This window comes from Polyergus mexicanus, unplaced genomic scaffold (assembly GCF_030449975.1).
Source record: "Polyergus mexicanus isolate NDT 795.1 unplaced genomic scaffold, iyPolMexi1.0 SCAF_22, whole genome shotgun sequence".
In the NCBI taxonomy this organism is placed as follows: Eukaryota; Metazoa; Arthropoda; class Insecta; order Hymenoptera; family Formicidae; genus Polyergus; species Polyergus mexicanus.
In genome coordinates this window covers 877,476-892,972 of record NW_027223342.1, presented here as the reverse complement: position 1 = coordinate 892,972, position 15,497 = coordinate 877,476, and the positions used below count along the sequence as shown (strand labels likewise).

The 15,497-nt window shown below is 38.2% G+C and overlaps 1 protein-coding gene across 9 annotated transcripts in view; it reads left to right on the top strand.

The window, feature by feature from the left end:
* The window catches only part of LOC138942425 (agrin), a 443,133-nt gene that overhangs the window by 80,369 nt on the left and 347,267 nt on the right, over positions 1-15,497 (top strand). For 6 of the 9 annotated variants that reach the window (XM_070312650.1, XM_070312648.1, XM_070312649.1 and 3 more), the window contains exon 1: positions 6,337-7,795. The exons of the other annotated variants lie outside the window; for them this stretch is intronic. The gene's annotated coding sequence lies outside the window, so the exon portion shown is untranslated. Of the gene's footprint in view, positions 1-6,336; positions 7,796-15,497 lie in introns of those variants that run through there. 9 annotated transcript variants of the gene reach the window in all.

Here is a 15,497-nt window from a genome sequence, read left to right as displayed (position 1 = left end):
TTCATGTGGTTCGACACTTCGCCGGCGCTGCCGGCAATTAATTAACATCGCGAGTAGCTGATTAACATATTATCGGCGTAAGACAGACAGTGTTACTACAGGCTCGAGAGACAGAGAGGGGGTGAGAAAGGGGAGAAGGGGAATAAGTGGAAGAGAGAAAGAGACTGCGCGTGGAGATTGTATGGTTCTCGAAATTTCGCGTAGGGAGAAGAAAGGGATTGAATGACGAGATCTCAGGCTTGCCGAAATGAACAACAGAGTTAGGTGGCAAGAAGAGATCGAATGGCTGGATAGCAGAAATAGACGCAGATAGAAACAGAGAAAGAGAGAAGGATCGGGGATGGAAAGGGATAGGTCCTAGAGCTTCTCCAGACACGTTCGACTATTAACCCGGTCGAGATTAGGGAAGGCTCCGGCGACTGAAACCATCGTCTCCACTCGTAGCCCCTAGGACGATCTGAACGAGACTTCTAGGGCGCGATGTCTCCGTAACAAGGGCGAATTCAACTCTCGAGTCGGAGACAGACGGCGCCCCTCAAACCTCTTGGCGTATTCACCTTTTTGTCTGTTTCGCCGTATGTATGGTATGTAACCGTCCTCCCTTTCGTCCTGCGAGGAATCGCAGACGGAGACTGCATGATTAAAGCGAAATCGTCGCTTCACCATTGCAGTCTTTTCCTCGCGTAGATTTACGATAATATCTGCGATAGAGCGAGTTTTAGCAACTCTCTATTATTTTTGCGAATTCTTTTATTCTAACAATACAAGTTTATACAGATGGTTTTAAGAAATATTTATTTGCGTCTTAATAAGTTGTATTTATTTTTTAAATATTATTAATTAATTATTTTACAGACAATAGTTTTAAAATTACATTTGTGATAAAAAGATTATGCACATTTTATATTTATGGCTTATTTTTATCTCGAATGTGCTATATTATACCAATATATATATATATTGTATAATGTGTTATATTCTAAACGACTCGAGATTTATTTGATTATATAATAGATATTTTTAAATTATCTAATTATCTCCAATTCTCTCTTTTTCTCTCGATATTATTTACGCTTAGGAATTTTATCCTTTAAATTATTATTTTATTACCTTATTTTTTTTTTTTTTTTACTTTTGGAAGCCGCATAGTCATATATGTTGTGTAAAGAAAAAAACACAAAACATTGCACTTAATTAAAAATTGAATTTAATTACTTAAAATAATTTAACATTATGCATCTAGGCTTTTCTCGCGCGGAGGAATCGCAGACTCGTTTCTCTTTACCTTTCTTCCTTTTATGTTGAAGGAAGAGCGACAGGGTATGCGGCGTGTTGGTATGATTAAAACAAAATCGTCGACATCGTCGTCGTCGCGTTATTGCCGGTGCCGCGTTTTCTGACGAATTGCAACGGAGATTCGTGGAGGAAATTCCGCGCCTCCGGCTAGGCGAGGGGCTACGTGATTTATTACGAACATTACGTAATGGTAGACGATACAGTTCGTTCGTTTTAATGTCACTGTTTCATTCCGGGATATGCGCGACGCCGCATTAAAAATAATGGTAATGTAATGGTATTAAGTGCTGCATATACAATATATCAGGTGTATCGCAGAAATGATTTGTAACGGAAAAGTTGGGAAAATAATTTTTTTTATTGGCCGTATATAGAATACTCTTTTAGAAAAAGTAAATTTAAAGTCTTACATAGGCCTGAATAATTTCAAGAAAATTCTATTAGAATAATATAATTAATTATGATAATATAATGTAATATAATAATTGAGATAGTATAATGCATTATGATAATATAAATTTAATACAATTTTTGTAGTTTTTATGTGTTTAATCGAATAACAAAGATTTGAATTTTAATGTAATTATGAAAATTGCTTCATTTAATAATATTCCAAAAACTCCATTAAAGTACCTTGTTTCTCTGAGTTTGTTACATTCGCTGAAATTTGTCGTTTCAATATTTCATTCACGACATTTTCACAAAGCAACATAATTACATAGTCGAAAAGTTTGTCGACTAGTGAACTTGGTACGATATGTGTATCGTGAGCGACGACGGCGATAGCATATCGTGTCGTTCCGTTTTAATATCTCATTCTACTCAGTTTTAATTCCGTTTGACGCAGATAGCGCACAATTATACACGTTGCGATAAATGCTTAAATTTAACGGCAATTTGGCATGTTCCATTATTAAAAGATACCAAAAGCTGATTTCCAACAAAATTTAGCAACGTTTCTCGAATCCGAACATTATTTATCGTTAAAATTGATAACGACATAACGCAAAACCATAACACGTTACGAATAACATTGTGACAATTAATAAATTATAATAAATAATAATAACGAATATAATATTATAATAATTGTCGCCAGCTTGTTCTTTTTAATTAAAATTTAATCGAGATAAGCGATGTCGGGGAATCAATCGTAAAATATTAATTTATATTATTTTATTATAAAATTTTATCGTCTGTTTTCCTTTGTCTTGTCCTATACAATCATTCCTTTTACAATATTTTATTAAAAAGATTTCCGCGGAAGTTCGAAAGGATCTGGTTGGTACTCGGCATAGAAATAAGGTTGGAAACGATTAACAGTTAAAATCGATGATGTAGAGGAGTATTTGAAGAAAGGGATTGTTTGTCGATCGAAATACGTAAGGAGCAGGTGACATATAATATTTTCGTGGAGGGATCTTACGAAACCTGAGCTACTGCTGTATATCAGACTTAACGTATTACGATCCTACAGTACCTCCTATACGTCGCACACATCGTGTTACCGATACATAGATATGTTTGCGGCTGTTTACTCCTGTTACGCACACATATTTAGGCTGTGCGTACAGACTGTGTATAAGCCATCGGCAACGAACCAAGGAGAAAGAATAGTGATTTCTGTTTATCGAGGAGCCTCGATATAGTCTTCAGGAATCATGAAACTAGTACAAAGTTGAAAAGCTTTATATGGTTATTAATATCGCAAATCTCTAGCATGGAAATCGTTAGCTTTATTAATGCGATCTCAGGTAATTATACACATTTATAATGGTATTATGTTGAAACAGTGGGGATGATAAAATATAGCATTATACAAACACCGATAGGAAATAGCAAAATACATATTTTGCCATGTTTTATTACACGCGCCGTTACGTCCGTGTTGTTTTGTCCCGATTATTTAATGGTGAAACCATTCGTGATGCTTACGCGAACAATACCTGGCGCACCTGGTCGCGGCATCCAGCACGTCGATTCCATCGATACGAAGCAAGGATAGAGTGGATTCTGATAGAGCACGGTCGGAAGGGAGACAGAGAGATCGAGGACATCGGGTCGCCACAGGAGTTACAGTATGTAGGCTAGTTGGTAAAGGCAAACGCGAACAATTTGCCATAATAATCCGATAACTGATAATATTGGCAATTTGGCTGGGGACTAAACGGATCTCGCGGAGTGCCGCTGCGTGCGTTATCTCGATTATTATTATTGTTCGTGATCGTTAGACGGGGGGGGGGGGGAAGGGATCCCATTGGCCGTAAATAAGTATCATCCGCGGATGATATTTCCTTTATTTTCCCCCTATCGCGAGCGTTTTATTGTCTGTACGAAGAGACGGAAAAAGTTTTTCGCGGTGTTCGTTTAGCGAATAGCGGTACATCACATATTTTTAAACGTATCTTGCACCTTGGTATTATTGATTTTTTTATTTGCGTACGTTAGCCGCGTATCGTAAAACTCGATAATCTAAATCGATTTTATTACTTCGAGCACGATGAGCGAACTACGAAAACTAATGAAATTGCTGAATCAGCAATAATGAGAGCTGCTTTGGTTGGGAACTGAATTGGTATAGCGATAACCGTGTTACGCGATTATATTCAGTCGATAATTTACCGGAAGCATTAGATACGCAAGTAAATTATTGCGGTTGGTTACATGTCATAATTTTCTCTTTTCGTACATTGAAAATAGATGTATAAAATAGATATGATGAAAATAGATATGTATATATATATATATATATAGAATGATTAAGAATCGTGCACTGAAATTTAAACGATTAAAAAAAACCGCGAGAAATGGGTCGCACGGATTTGATTTGATTCGACTATTAAATATGAGAGCTACGTAATACAAATATGGACTGTTAATTCATGTTAGAATTAATCGGATCGGAAAAATTAACGAAATAGATCGTTCAGCGGATGAGAGTAGAAAAATCCGTTTTTTTTTGTTTTTTTTTTTTCGTATGGGACAGAATGGAATCTCCCATTTCGAAATATCCTCGTTGTAGATCGTTTTCGCCGAACGTATGTCCATCATGGAGGGGAACGAACCACGAAGCGCGCGATCATCTCGAGGAATCTCGACTCCGACGCGCGGCGAGACGCGCTTCCAAAGTTCGCCGGAAGTGGTTTCGGGGGTGATTGATTTCCCACATCGAATCGTCGACGCGCATCGTCGAGGGAGACGGTTTGGGACCAGAGATTCTGCGGGTTACTCGCGGAAAATCATTCGATACGTTCGAGGACATCGATCCGATTGATTAATTGCCGCTGATGTTCATTTTATTCGATGATGATTAATCGTTAATACTGAGGCGGATAGCGATAACTTTTATTATACAATTTTGGATTTTATTCTCGGAAATGGAGAAAGTGTATTTGAATTATCGATCAATACATACATGTACATAATAGTGCGTAACCTCCGGTCTCTCATGGAGTGTTTGTATTTGAGAAATACAAGTTACAGATATTTTTCTATGCACGGTAAAATTTAGAATGAAGTCTGTCCGATATTGAAAGGCATAAAGCTATTATTCTGAAATTGATTTGTGCATAGAAATCGAGTTGCATATATTAGGTCCCATTGTTTCCATATGATTGAATATGGAGAAAATGAAAACTTTTATTTCGTTATCGATATATTAGTTGTAATGGAATTTATAATTGTTATATATGTATAGTTGCGATAATTGCTCAACAATTTGAGCAATTTAATACTTTTTTTAAATTGCTGTTGGTCTAATGTGATATACTTGTATTAAAAAGATGTGAGTTTTTTACTTTAATTGTAAGACTACGTATATTTACCAATGGATTATCATTAAAGAGACGTGAGAAAAGCAAGATAAAAAAAAACAGATTAAATTATATTCAATTATATAAGGATTCATTTGCGGACCCATGTTCATAAGAAAAGAAAGTCTTATTTTGACCTCTAGAATACGCTCCTAAAGTTTAGTGTATCATTTCAGATACACCCTGTATAATGGTAGTTTTATCGCCTAAACATGTAGTTACAACTATTTAATTTTGTTACTCTCTTTCTCTCTCTCTCTCTCTCTCTCAATCTACAGTCGACATTATTAAAAGTAACATTAGACATTTTTTTATTTTATTAGAAATTACATTAACTTATTCTATAGACTTTCTCTCTCTCTCTCTCTCTCTCTCTCTCTCTCTCTCTAAATTTACAGCCGGTATTATTAGAAGTAGCATCATGAGACTTTTTTCTATCTTATTGGAAATTATATTAATTCTATCAAGCTTCTTAATTTGATTATTTAATATTGAATACTTTCTGTCGGAATGGTGCCAGAAACAGCACAAATATACAAAAAGAGAAAGAAATTTGAAATTTTTAAAGTCCTAAATTAAACGCTGAAGATAGTTTTTATATTACATCTAATGGATTAATAATCCAATATATAATTGGACGATTAAATACTGCATGAAAGAATGAGAATAGGTTTGCAACATATCGATTAAGAGAGAGAAATAAATCTCATATGGAAGCTGTAATTTTACAGTTAAAAAGAGAATATATACAAAAATATATCTCTCTATAATCTTTTGTCTATTATTTATTTATAAATTAATTAAATTTCTCGTCATCGTTTTTCTCGATATAAATCTTTCCAATTCGTATTGCGTCTCATTCGAGCATCATTGCAATTTGAACAAGAAACAAATATATCAACGGCCGTGATAAAATTCTTCAATTTAAAGGATATTATTCACTCATAAGTTTATTCATCGATTTCGTCTCTTTATTAATTCTTTCTCACGGCCCGTAGAACGAGAGAGAGAGAGAGAGAGAGAGAGAGAGAGAGAGAGAGAAGGTAGCGAGTGCAACGAATGCCCCCATCGTGCCGATTCACCTGGCGCAAGCGCGCCGCACTCGCCGTCCCACCCTCTGCGCCCCCAAACCACCCCCGATCCCCGAGGGGGAGTCGACGAAGACGAGTCGAGTTTCGGGTGTGGGGGTCGACTGACAACCGAACCGTGCTTCAGTCGGCCGGCGAACTCGCGTGCCGAGCCTTCGCGTCCGCTAACGTTCCTCTCTCTTTCTCGTCATCGTCCGCCCTTCGTGCATCCGGTTCATACGCGGCACGACGCGTCCCACCGTCGTAGGGATATCGCCCCGATTCTTCGTTCTGTCGCGATCGCGAACCAGGAATTTCGAGAGATGAAACCTCGAGATGGTCCGTCCTGAGGTGGATCGTGAATAGAGAGCGAGTATCGTTTGAGAGATAAAAATGTTTCTCGCGCGATGCGAATGTTCGAGGAGGATCCTCGCGGCCGGGACGACCCGACTCGGAGACTCGCTGGATGAATAAGGTAGTGTTCAAAGTGGGATTTTCGAGAAAGTGTGTGTGCAGTGCGTGATGTTCGGCTCGTCGAACGATAGGACTCGAAAGCACTTCCAAGGACCCGACCTATGGACATAGTCGATCGAGTATCGATATCGAAGGTAAATTTTTTTGCGAGGCTCCGTTAAATTATTTATTATATGTGAGAAGTATCAGGATCGCGCACCAGGCACGTCGTCGAAACTCGCCGGGTATCGAATTAATAAGATGTTTCCCGATTTTTTGGACGATATTTCGCGTGCATTCGATTGTTGAAGAGTAAAGTATCGATGATACAGAAAAAATATTATAGAAGATTGATCGTCGCAATTTATCAGACAGCAGATCGGTAAAATCTTTGAGAAGATACTGTTTGAAAAAGATATCGATGATCCAAGAAGAGTCTCTGGTCAGCAAGCTCAGAACGTGAAAACCTATCAAACTTACCGAAGAGATATTAATGAAACGGTGCATCTCGCGATCCATCGAAACTCGTCACGTATCACATTGGCAAAATTCTCGGCAATCTCCGTGTGCGATGAATCATTTAGAAACATATCAATGACTTGAGGTACGCTGGGAGAATCCAAGAGGATACGTTCGCGAAATTTCCTTCGCCCGAGGACATCTTATTCGCGCGTCAGACGAATCCTTCACGCAACATATCCGTAACATATCCGCGAATCGCTCTCTTTACAAGCGAGCAGCGTATCATCTCCGTCGTCGTGAGAAATATAATAATATAAAGCCACGCTCCAGTCTCCAGCGAGTTTTCTACGAGCGGGAGGATCGATAGATCCTCCGTGATAGCCCTCGTTTTCCAGCGACCCGCATTGTTTCACCGGCTGGAAAAATGCGTTTGCCAGCCGGCTCGCGGCGCCGCGACACGGTTCGCGCGACGACAAGTAGTAGTAGCGGACATTAGTCCGCCCGTCTGGAGGCGCGACGCGATGCGACGCGGCGAGGCTCGAAAAAGATCTTCGATAACGATACACGGTGTGAGTGTTCCCGTACGACTCATCGTTTGGAATCCAATCTTTGTCCCGGAGTGGAAGAAACGCTCGAGAACGAGACTGCGAAGAGATTGAGGCACGTTAATTAAAGGCTGACCGAGACGAGGAAACGAGCTACCAGGTAAATATTGTATTTCCCGAAGCAGCGCGGTGAGATGGCGCAATTTTACGCTGCGCCGTTTTTCTCAACCTTCATCACGATGATGGTAGAGAGCGAAAATTTTTGCCAAGAACCGTTCCATGTTAGTCGAAGGGAGAAGGGAGTTTCATTTCTCGCGGTGAAGAGTAGACGCTCTCGTTTACCGTGTCATGTCCGTGCGTCTTTGTCATGCATGTGGAGCATAAAAAAAAAATTTCTTTCGTAGAATTTCACGCAGAAGATACCCCAAGCAAGACTTGTTCGTAAGGGCGAAAAGAGAATCATGGATGGGATGGGGGGATGGGAAATCCCCTTTCGTTCTCTTCGGCGTACGAATTTCCGGCGACGTACGTTTATGGCTTCCGCGATCGTTTCGCTTCACGCGAAATTGGATTATCGACCTGCTGTAATAGTCCTCCAGCAGCATCTCGTCGTAGGACAAGGACACGTGCTCAGGATTGTCCCGCTTCCAATTATGCTTTCCACCAAGTTCGCGAAATGTAGCGCGAAAGAATCGGATTCCGTGGCAAAGATAGGCAATAGGGTTTCCTTTGTCGAACGATTACGTATCTTCGATCTAGTGTAATCTCCTTTTTCGAAAAAATAGATTCTTTTTGTAAGCCTTCCCCAATTTCTTTCGCCAATGTATGATAATTTTCATTTGGTTTATTATTGAAACGTTGAAACAAATAAGTGCTTTATATCGCATGATACAATTTTATTGGCGGTTATCGCGTTATTTGAATTTCCAATTAATTAACTTATTGTACGATTTTACGATTTCCGTCAAACGCGATGCGAAAAATTTATGCGAAAAACAATACTCGCGTGATAGAGTAACTGTGATACTTGCTTTCTATATTTTTCGCCAATGTGCAATAAATAGCATTTCATTGATTGCGCTTTCTCTCGGAACGTGACTCCGCCAATAATACTGACACAAATAATACCGTCGCTACCGTTCGACGGGGGGCACCTGCTACTGTGTTGAATTTATGAGCTCGCGCGAATTGCTTTTGTGTTGCTTGTTCGTTAAAGAGCGTATGAGATTGACATTCGGTCGATTTTGTCAGCCGGGACTTGGCGAATTCGATTCGATGCTTTGTTGATACGCTCCTGGTGATATCGCTCGTTTTCACCTCGTTTTTTTTTTTTTAAATTGATACAATTGACTGACAGAGCGACATTCGACTGCGGATCACGAACGGTAATAGACGTGATCAGGATTTTACGGCCAGCAGTGATAACTAGTGAACCTTTCTTTTCGTGCCGTACCACGCAGTGACCTATAAAACACTCGGGGGTCAGGGTCGAATCTAGGGTATAAAGTTTCACTCGATCGCTGAGAGTTTCATCCTGGGAATTTTTTAATATCGAGTTATTAGTACGACCGATTTATTAAAACGATTATATTAATGATAGATACTGGAATTTGCATATATCAGTTCGCCATAACACTCGGAGAATATCGATCGATACACGAGAATTTATGCGGAGAATTGATGCGTCTCGGAGTTTTTTTTTTTTTTCCCCACCATACGTCGCCATTAATTACCAAATGTGCTGGAATAGCGAAACTTCAGTAACGCGGTATATGATTTATCGCAAAGTATGATTCGCTTCCAATTTTTCATTTCAAAATTTCACTTGCATCCCGAATACGCGCGGGTTTTGATACCTTTGAATAATAAAAAAGATAGGAAGCAATTAATTTCTGTAGCATATAATATATTTCGCTGCGCGTGATCGATATCGCAGTTTGCTTTAGCGTTATTGTAAAATAAGATGCACATTATATTATTTCTCTTCGGACTTGGCAAACAATTTAGCGCCAACCGCAATTATGCTCTTCGCTTCATATTTACTACTCCGAATTGAGTTTGTTACACGTTACTCGTGTCGCGCACGATGTCAGCTTCAGCTTCCCGGGTCGGCGAAACAAAATTGCGCGTTTTAATGGGTTATCGATAATTGAAAATTTAACGCGTAATTTAGCAAAAGGCGAAACGCCGGTGTTAATTCGACGCGACGTCACTTGGTTAGCGTCGACGTGGAAGTAACGCGATCGATGATAAACGCGAGAGCACCGCGTCGAAATCTCGACGAAAGGTACGGTGGGGTAAAGGGGGATGAGGGTGGGAGGGACAAGCAGTAGCTATCTCGCTGCAATTTCGTACATTACCGGTCTTAATCGTAGGAAAGTTTACCCACGTTGCAGGCTTAAGTTCGCGCGATATCGGTCGGATCGATTGGCACGCTACGTTGTTGTAACGATGACGCCTGCGAGATAAAGTCCCGATTGGCCTACGGTAACTCCGGGGGCAAACTGTAACGAGGATCGCGTCGGGGATTACTCGGCAAATCATTATCTCGCACGCTCCTTTGATCTCTCCCCTCCCGCACCCGAGTAGTCATCATTCGTTACGATGCTGCGATCCAAGTTCTCTTTCTACGATATGTGATCCCGTCATTGTATGCCATTAAGACTAATAAGGGATAATAAAATGCTTTGTGTTTCATTCTGACAGAATACGCTTGTAAATATGAAAGTATTGCTACAAATTAATTTAATCAATTAGAGACAGATTTTTTAAGTAGAGTGAAGATTTGTCTTTGTGAAAGATAACATATATATAAATATTAATTTAGTTAAATATAATTCTAAATATAATATAATTATTAAATATAATTAAGTTTTAGGAATAGGAGAATATACAACAAAGCTTTATATAATTTTTGCATAATTTAAGAGTCGGGAAAAACTTACTTTGGCACGCACTTATGACTGTGAAATCGATATTGTGAGACGGCAAAAGATATTTAATGTTTAAATTATGAAAAATGTCCACTTTCGTGTTGCTTTGTGATTACTCTTTTTTTTTTTTTTTTTTTTTTTTTTTTTTTTTTCTCCTATTGTTGAAGCAATATATCAAAGTAATGCGAAATTATGGTGTATTATGTATATAAGGAGGCGTTTTATTAATCTCGTCAATATTAAACGCTATTATTAAACTCTTATACATATAATTATTTCTTTTTTTTCGTTGTTTTCTTTAGCCTTGGAAGAGCTCTGTTAATTTGTTCCATGATAATTAAGCATTTTCGATTGAAAATCAAAAGATACGTTAATTAAATATTTAATATTTTATTAGCGTTGCTCTTTATTTTTGATTTCTTTTCGTTTGAAAATGCAATTATTTTTTCAGTAATCATTTTTAGTCTGTACTTATTATAAGTATTTTAAATAACTGATCTATCCGAGAAAGACATTTTTCTTTAATTTTTTTCTTTTATAAAATTAATTTTAACGTCCAAAAGTTTTTTTACGTTTAATGTTGACGTGATTTTCACGATGTGATATATAATCTCATATATAAACATTGACTATTCTGTTGTGTTCTTGTTAGATAAATTATTCTGTAAAGAGAATTGCGGCGATCTTATCTCATTTTATGGTACGTTTATTTTTTCAAATTGCTTGTTAAGCTTTAGAAACCCGACAAAAGCGAGTGTTCTTTGAGTTCTGTTTACGACTATAAAGTTCTCGACATAGTCCGGTAGAATTATTCGGGCCAAGAAACCGGAACCGTGTTAGTACTCCGACGTTACTTGTTAACGGCAACTCGTAACTTAGGACAATTATTCAGTGATGTAATTGGTCCGTGATACTCGGACCGCGCAACTCCTGTATAAGTAAGAAATAGCTCTGGGCTAGATTGTTTTTGACCTCTCTACTGGTTCATGCCAGCTGCATTTATAATTAGTCTTCTTCACAAAGCTGTTTAATAATACATTATCAGTTTAATTTTTGCTTTTTGGAGAGAAATTTGTACGATTGAAAACAATTTACTCGTTGGTTTCAAGAGAGAAAAATTTTAATATGTTTTATTTATATTGTATATAAATTTCTTTTTTGAAAAAAATATGAATATAAAATTTTTATGATACTATCATTTTTTATTAATAAATTCACTGTATATTTTATTGCCTCTATTGTAAAGAATGTTATGATGAAAATTTGAGAGAAATATTATCGAAAAGATGTTAGAATTTCGATGCTTGAATTCGCGAACTGTCATGACGCATTCTGCATTGATGCGAGTGACAGATTGACGCGTTGGATTCGTTAACATCCGTTAATTAGTCCGTTTCGAAATCAATCTTTCGAGTCGAGTATAGCCAGTTGTAAATGAAAATTGTCATCTCCATTAATCAAGGTTTATCTATTGAGCGGTACTCTATTACGATCGTCGGGGCGCAAATGTGATTGCCACGTATCTCGAAAGCGAGATGATGTAAATATCAAATCGCTGACAATTTGCGAGAAAATTTGACTATCAATCTCCGCTTGATTAGTATTTCTACGATAAATGAACACATACAGATATTTTGTTTTCCCACTCATAACGTAGTTATAGTGAGTTTGCAACAGCTGGAGAACATCAAACATGATATATGTACAACGATGTATTAAAATATATTTAACACATCTTTTGATTATATTATCAAAATTAAAAGTTCGATGAATATCAGTCTGACAATTAGATGCGCGAGTTTTGTTTTCTTCATACTTGACGGTTTTATGTAATAGTATTGGGATGGATATCCGCAATGACATTTAGTAATATATTTCTTCGATATATATATATATATATATATCAAAGCCAAATAGATATATCTACAAAGAATACGGAACGCGTATTTTTTCTCTTTTGCCAATATCATTCCTTCGTCGCCTAAAGCAACTTTATATGCGTGCGAGAAGAGTTTTACGGCCATTAAAAAATATCGGCGCGGTTAAACGTCATATCCAGATTCAATTTATAATTAATACTCGTTTAAATAAATTGCTCCTCCGAGCGAGGATTCAGTTTTCGATAAACGTATATATTGTAGCTCTCAGTTCATTATTCCTTGTTCGCTCTGCCGCTTTATCTCTTTACGCTCGTCACTGTCGACAAAGTTTGCACATCCTCACGATTCGTTTTGTTATCGTATAACGTTCCGTTGTCACTGGCTCGCTATTAATTTAGCAACCGTCCAGCAGAACGAGAGCGATTTCTTCGTCGAAAAGAGAGGGAGAAAGGAATAGAGAAGAGGTGTGTTTAATTTAGCTCCTGGAGTCGCAGCGAGGATCCTCGGCAATCACGCTCGATCATAAACCCGAGTAATCTTTGCAGAATTTAATTAGGACTACTTTCTCTTTGCCTATCTTGTAACTACCTTGTAAGCGCCGGCGAGTAATTTTATTCAAGAATTCCGTCGGCCATTCTTTTTCAAGTATCTGGCGAGATAAAGAGCTGGAGCCGGGCAGCTCAAGGGAAGATCCCCGGCGCAAAAGTTTATTAATCGCGAGCAAAGTAACGAACATTTGCTCACTTTCGCGAGCTATTAATAAACGCTAAACATGGCCGATAGTAATTTATATAACATTTTTCTCGAAGTAAGTTTTTTCGATTTTCGGAAAATCTATCCCCTTCTCCTTTTTTCCATACGAAAATTCGAGGAATTCGGTTTTATATCACTTAGTAGATGCAATTCGTCGTCGTTTTTATACAGGAAATGCGGTTGACGAGGATGCAACGAGCATCTCGAAGAGGGATAGGGTATTAAGGGAAAAGAGGATGGATTTCAGTCGCGATGGTCCGTTCTTTTTATGAGAAAATGCACGGATTACGGCTCGTAAGAAATACAAATTGTCTTAGATAAGGCGACGCCGCTCTGATCGTTCTGATTAATGTCCGGCTTCCTAGATACACGACGGTGTAGGTCTGTCTGTACGTGAGCATGCAGCCGATTTAGGGGCGTTCTGGTTGCGATTATGAGTCGGCAAACTAATGCCTTTTGAGCGGCAATTTTTACGCCGCAAGCCGATGATTTTTCACAAGTTAACACGTAAACGGTCATAGATGAAAGGATAAGCAAAAGTCGATTTTTTTTTTTTTTTCGGGGGAAATAATACTATTATATTATATAACTCACGTGCGACTGTAAGGGCAGTTTTTGCCTCATGTTTATTGTAAAAAAAGGGACAAAGGGTTTGTAGGAAAAAATAATTTTCACATTATCTCGCAGTCATTAATTTTTTTAAATCGCATATTAAATGATAATTGATACTTAGGCGAATGCGACAAAATTAGAACGTTAATATTTGAGAGATCTCGCTTTCCCGAATTAATGTAATATTCAAGATACGTTATCGAAACACGTACTGAATATGAATACGCGGTGTAAAATACGTCTATGCGTGCTAATCAAATTAATTATGACATGCATCCGTAAATATAGTAGGATTCAGTGGAATTTCAGGAATACGTATCCGTACGTGGGAAAATGTTGTGTTTGCTCCGCCTGATCAAATAGACGCGCGTGTCGGGCGCGAATAGTGCGTCTCATTTATCTCTACTCAGCCTCACGTGTGTGAACGCAACCTATACCTATCTATTCAAATAGAACGCAGCGTAGATGATTCAAAGGGAAACCGACAAGGAAAGAATCGACGCGACTTTCTTAGAACCCGGCTCGTTCATCTTCGGCTTAGTATCTGTGTTTTGTTTCCTCCGCTATTATCATAAACCAGTTGCTTGATCTTGGCTGGTAAAAATTTTCCTTAATGATTCTAATCCTTCCTGAAGTTCCTTCCTTAGCATGAGTTTATTCAAATGTTAAGTTGGAGGAACGTTTATATCATGCGTGGCTATTAAAAAATGCGCGATATTTCATTTCTTCCGACGTTCCAAGATTTACTATACCGTACTTTATTTTGTCCGGTATCTTCGAATTGAGAAATGTTACAAGAATCTGTTTGGATTTAGCATCATATTTTTGGTCTTAAAATTTGTGCTTATAATTATAATAAATACTTGAGCGTAAAAATAGCTATTTTATATTGGAACGCTATTAAATCCGATCTTTGTGATTATTTGCATTTATTTAGCTCATCTTTAATTTTTAGCTTGTGCCCTTTAGTAGGGCGCAATTACGGCTCGTGAAAATCCCAATGGACATGAGATTTGTACGGGCACATGCACGTGTCTCTCGTGTCGTTGCCCCATTAACCTCTCGGGGGTCAAGACTCTGGCATTTTGACCCGACATCCCGGCCCGGCTCACATCGATATTTCGCGGGTGCATATGGTAAAATCGAATATTTGTCGACCGCATTTCCCTTTTCGCCTCTCGGTTACACAAATATTTTAGAGAACAATGCATCCGTCGTCTCGCAAGCCTGCGAGTAAAAGTATCATTTCCAAACTGTCAAGAAAATTTCTTGTACAAATTTAGTTGATAGTATCTAAAAACCTACAAAAAAATTAATTGAAACTTCTCCCTCCCCCTCTCTCTCTCTCTCTCTCTATTGTATTCTAAAAATACGTCTACAAGAGCAATCTTTTTATTGTTTAAAACAATATCGCGCGTTTCTACTCTTTTTCCTTTTACCTTAGCCTAATTTTGAATAAAGAAAAGCAAGAGGAGGATGCAAGAAATCGATAGAAGCATTCTCCTCTGAACGATTGTGTAAAAATATCTTCCATCCTATCGATTTATTTATTATCTCGCGGTTACGCGAGCAGGACTGCATTTGCATTCATTATCTCGGCCAACCGCGGAATGGAGCCAGGTTTAGATTCAGCTCTGTCGTTGACGTATCCAACCCGGCATTAAAGGGTAATAGCATCGACGCT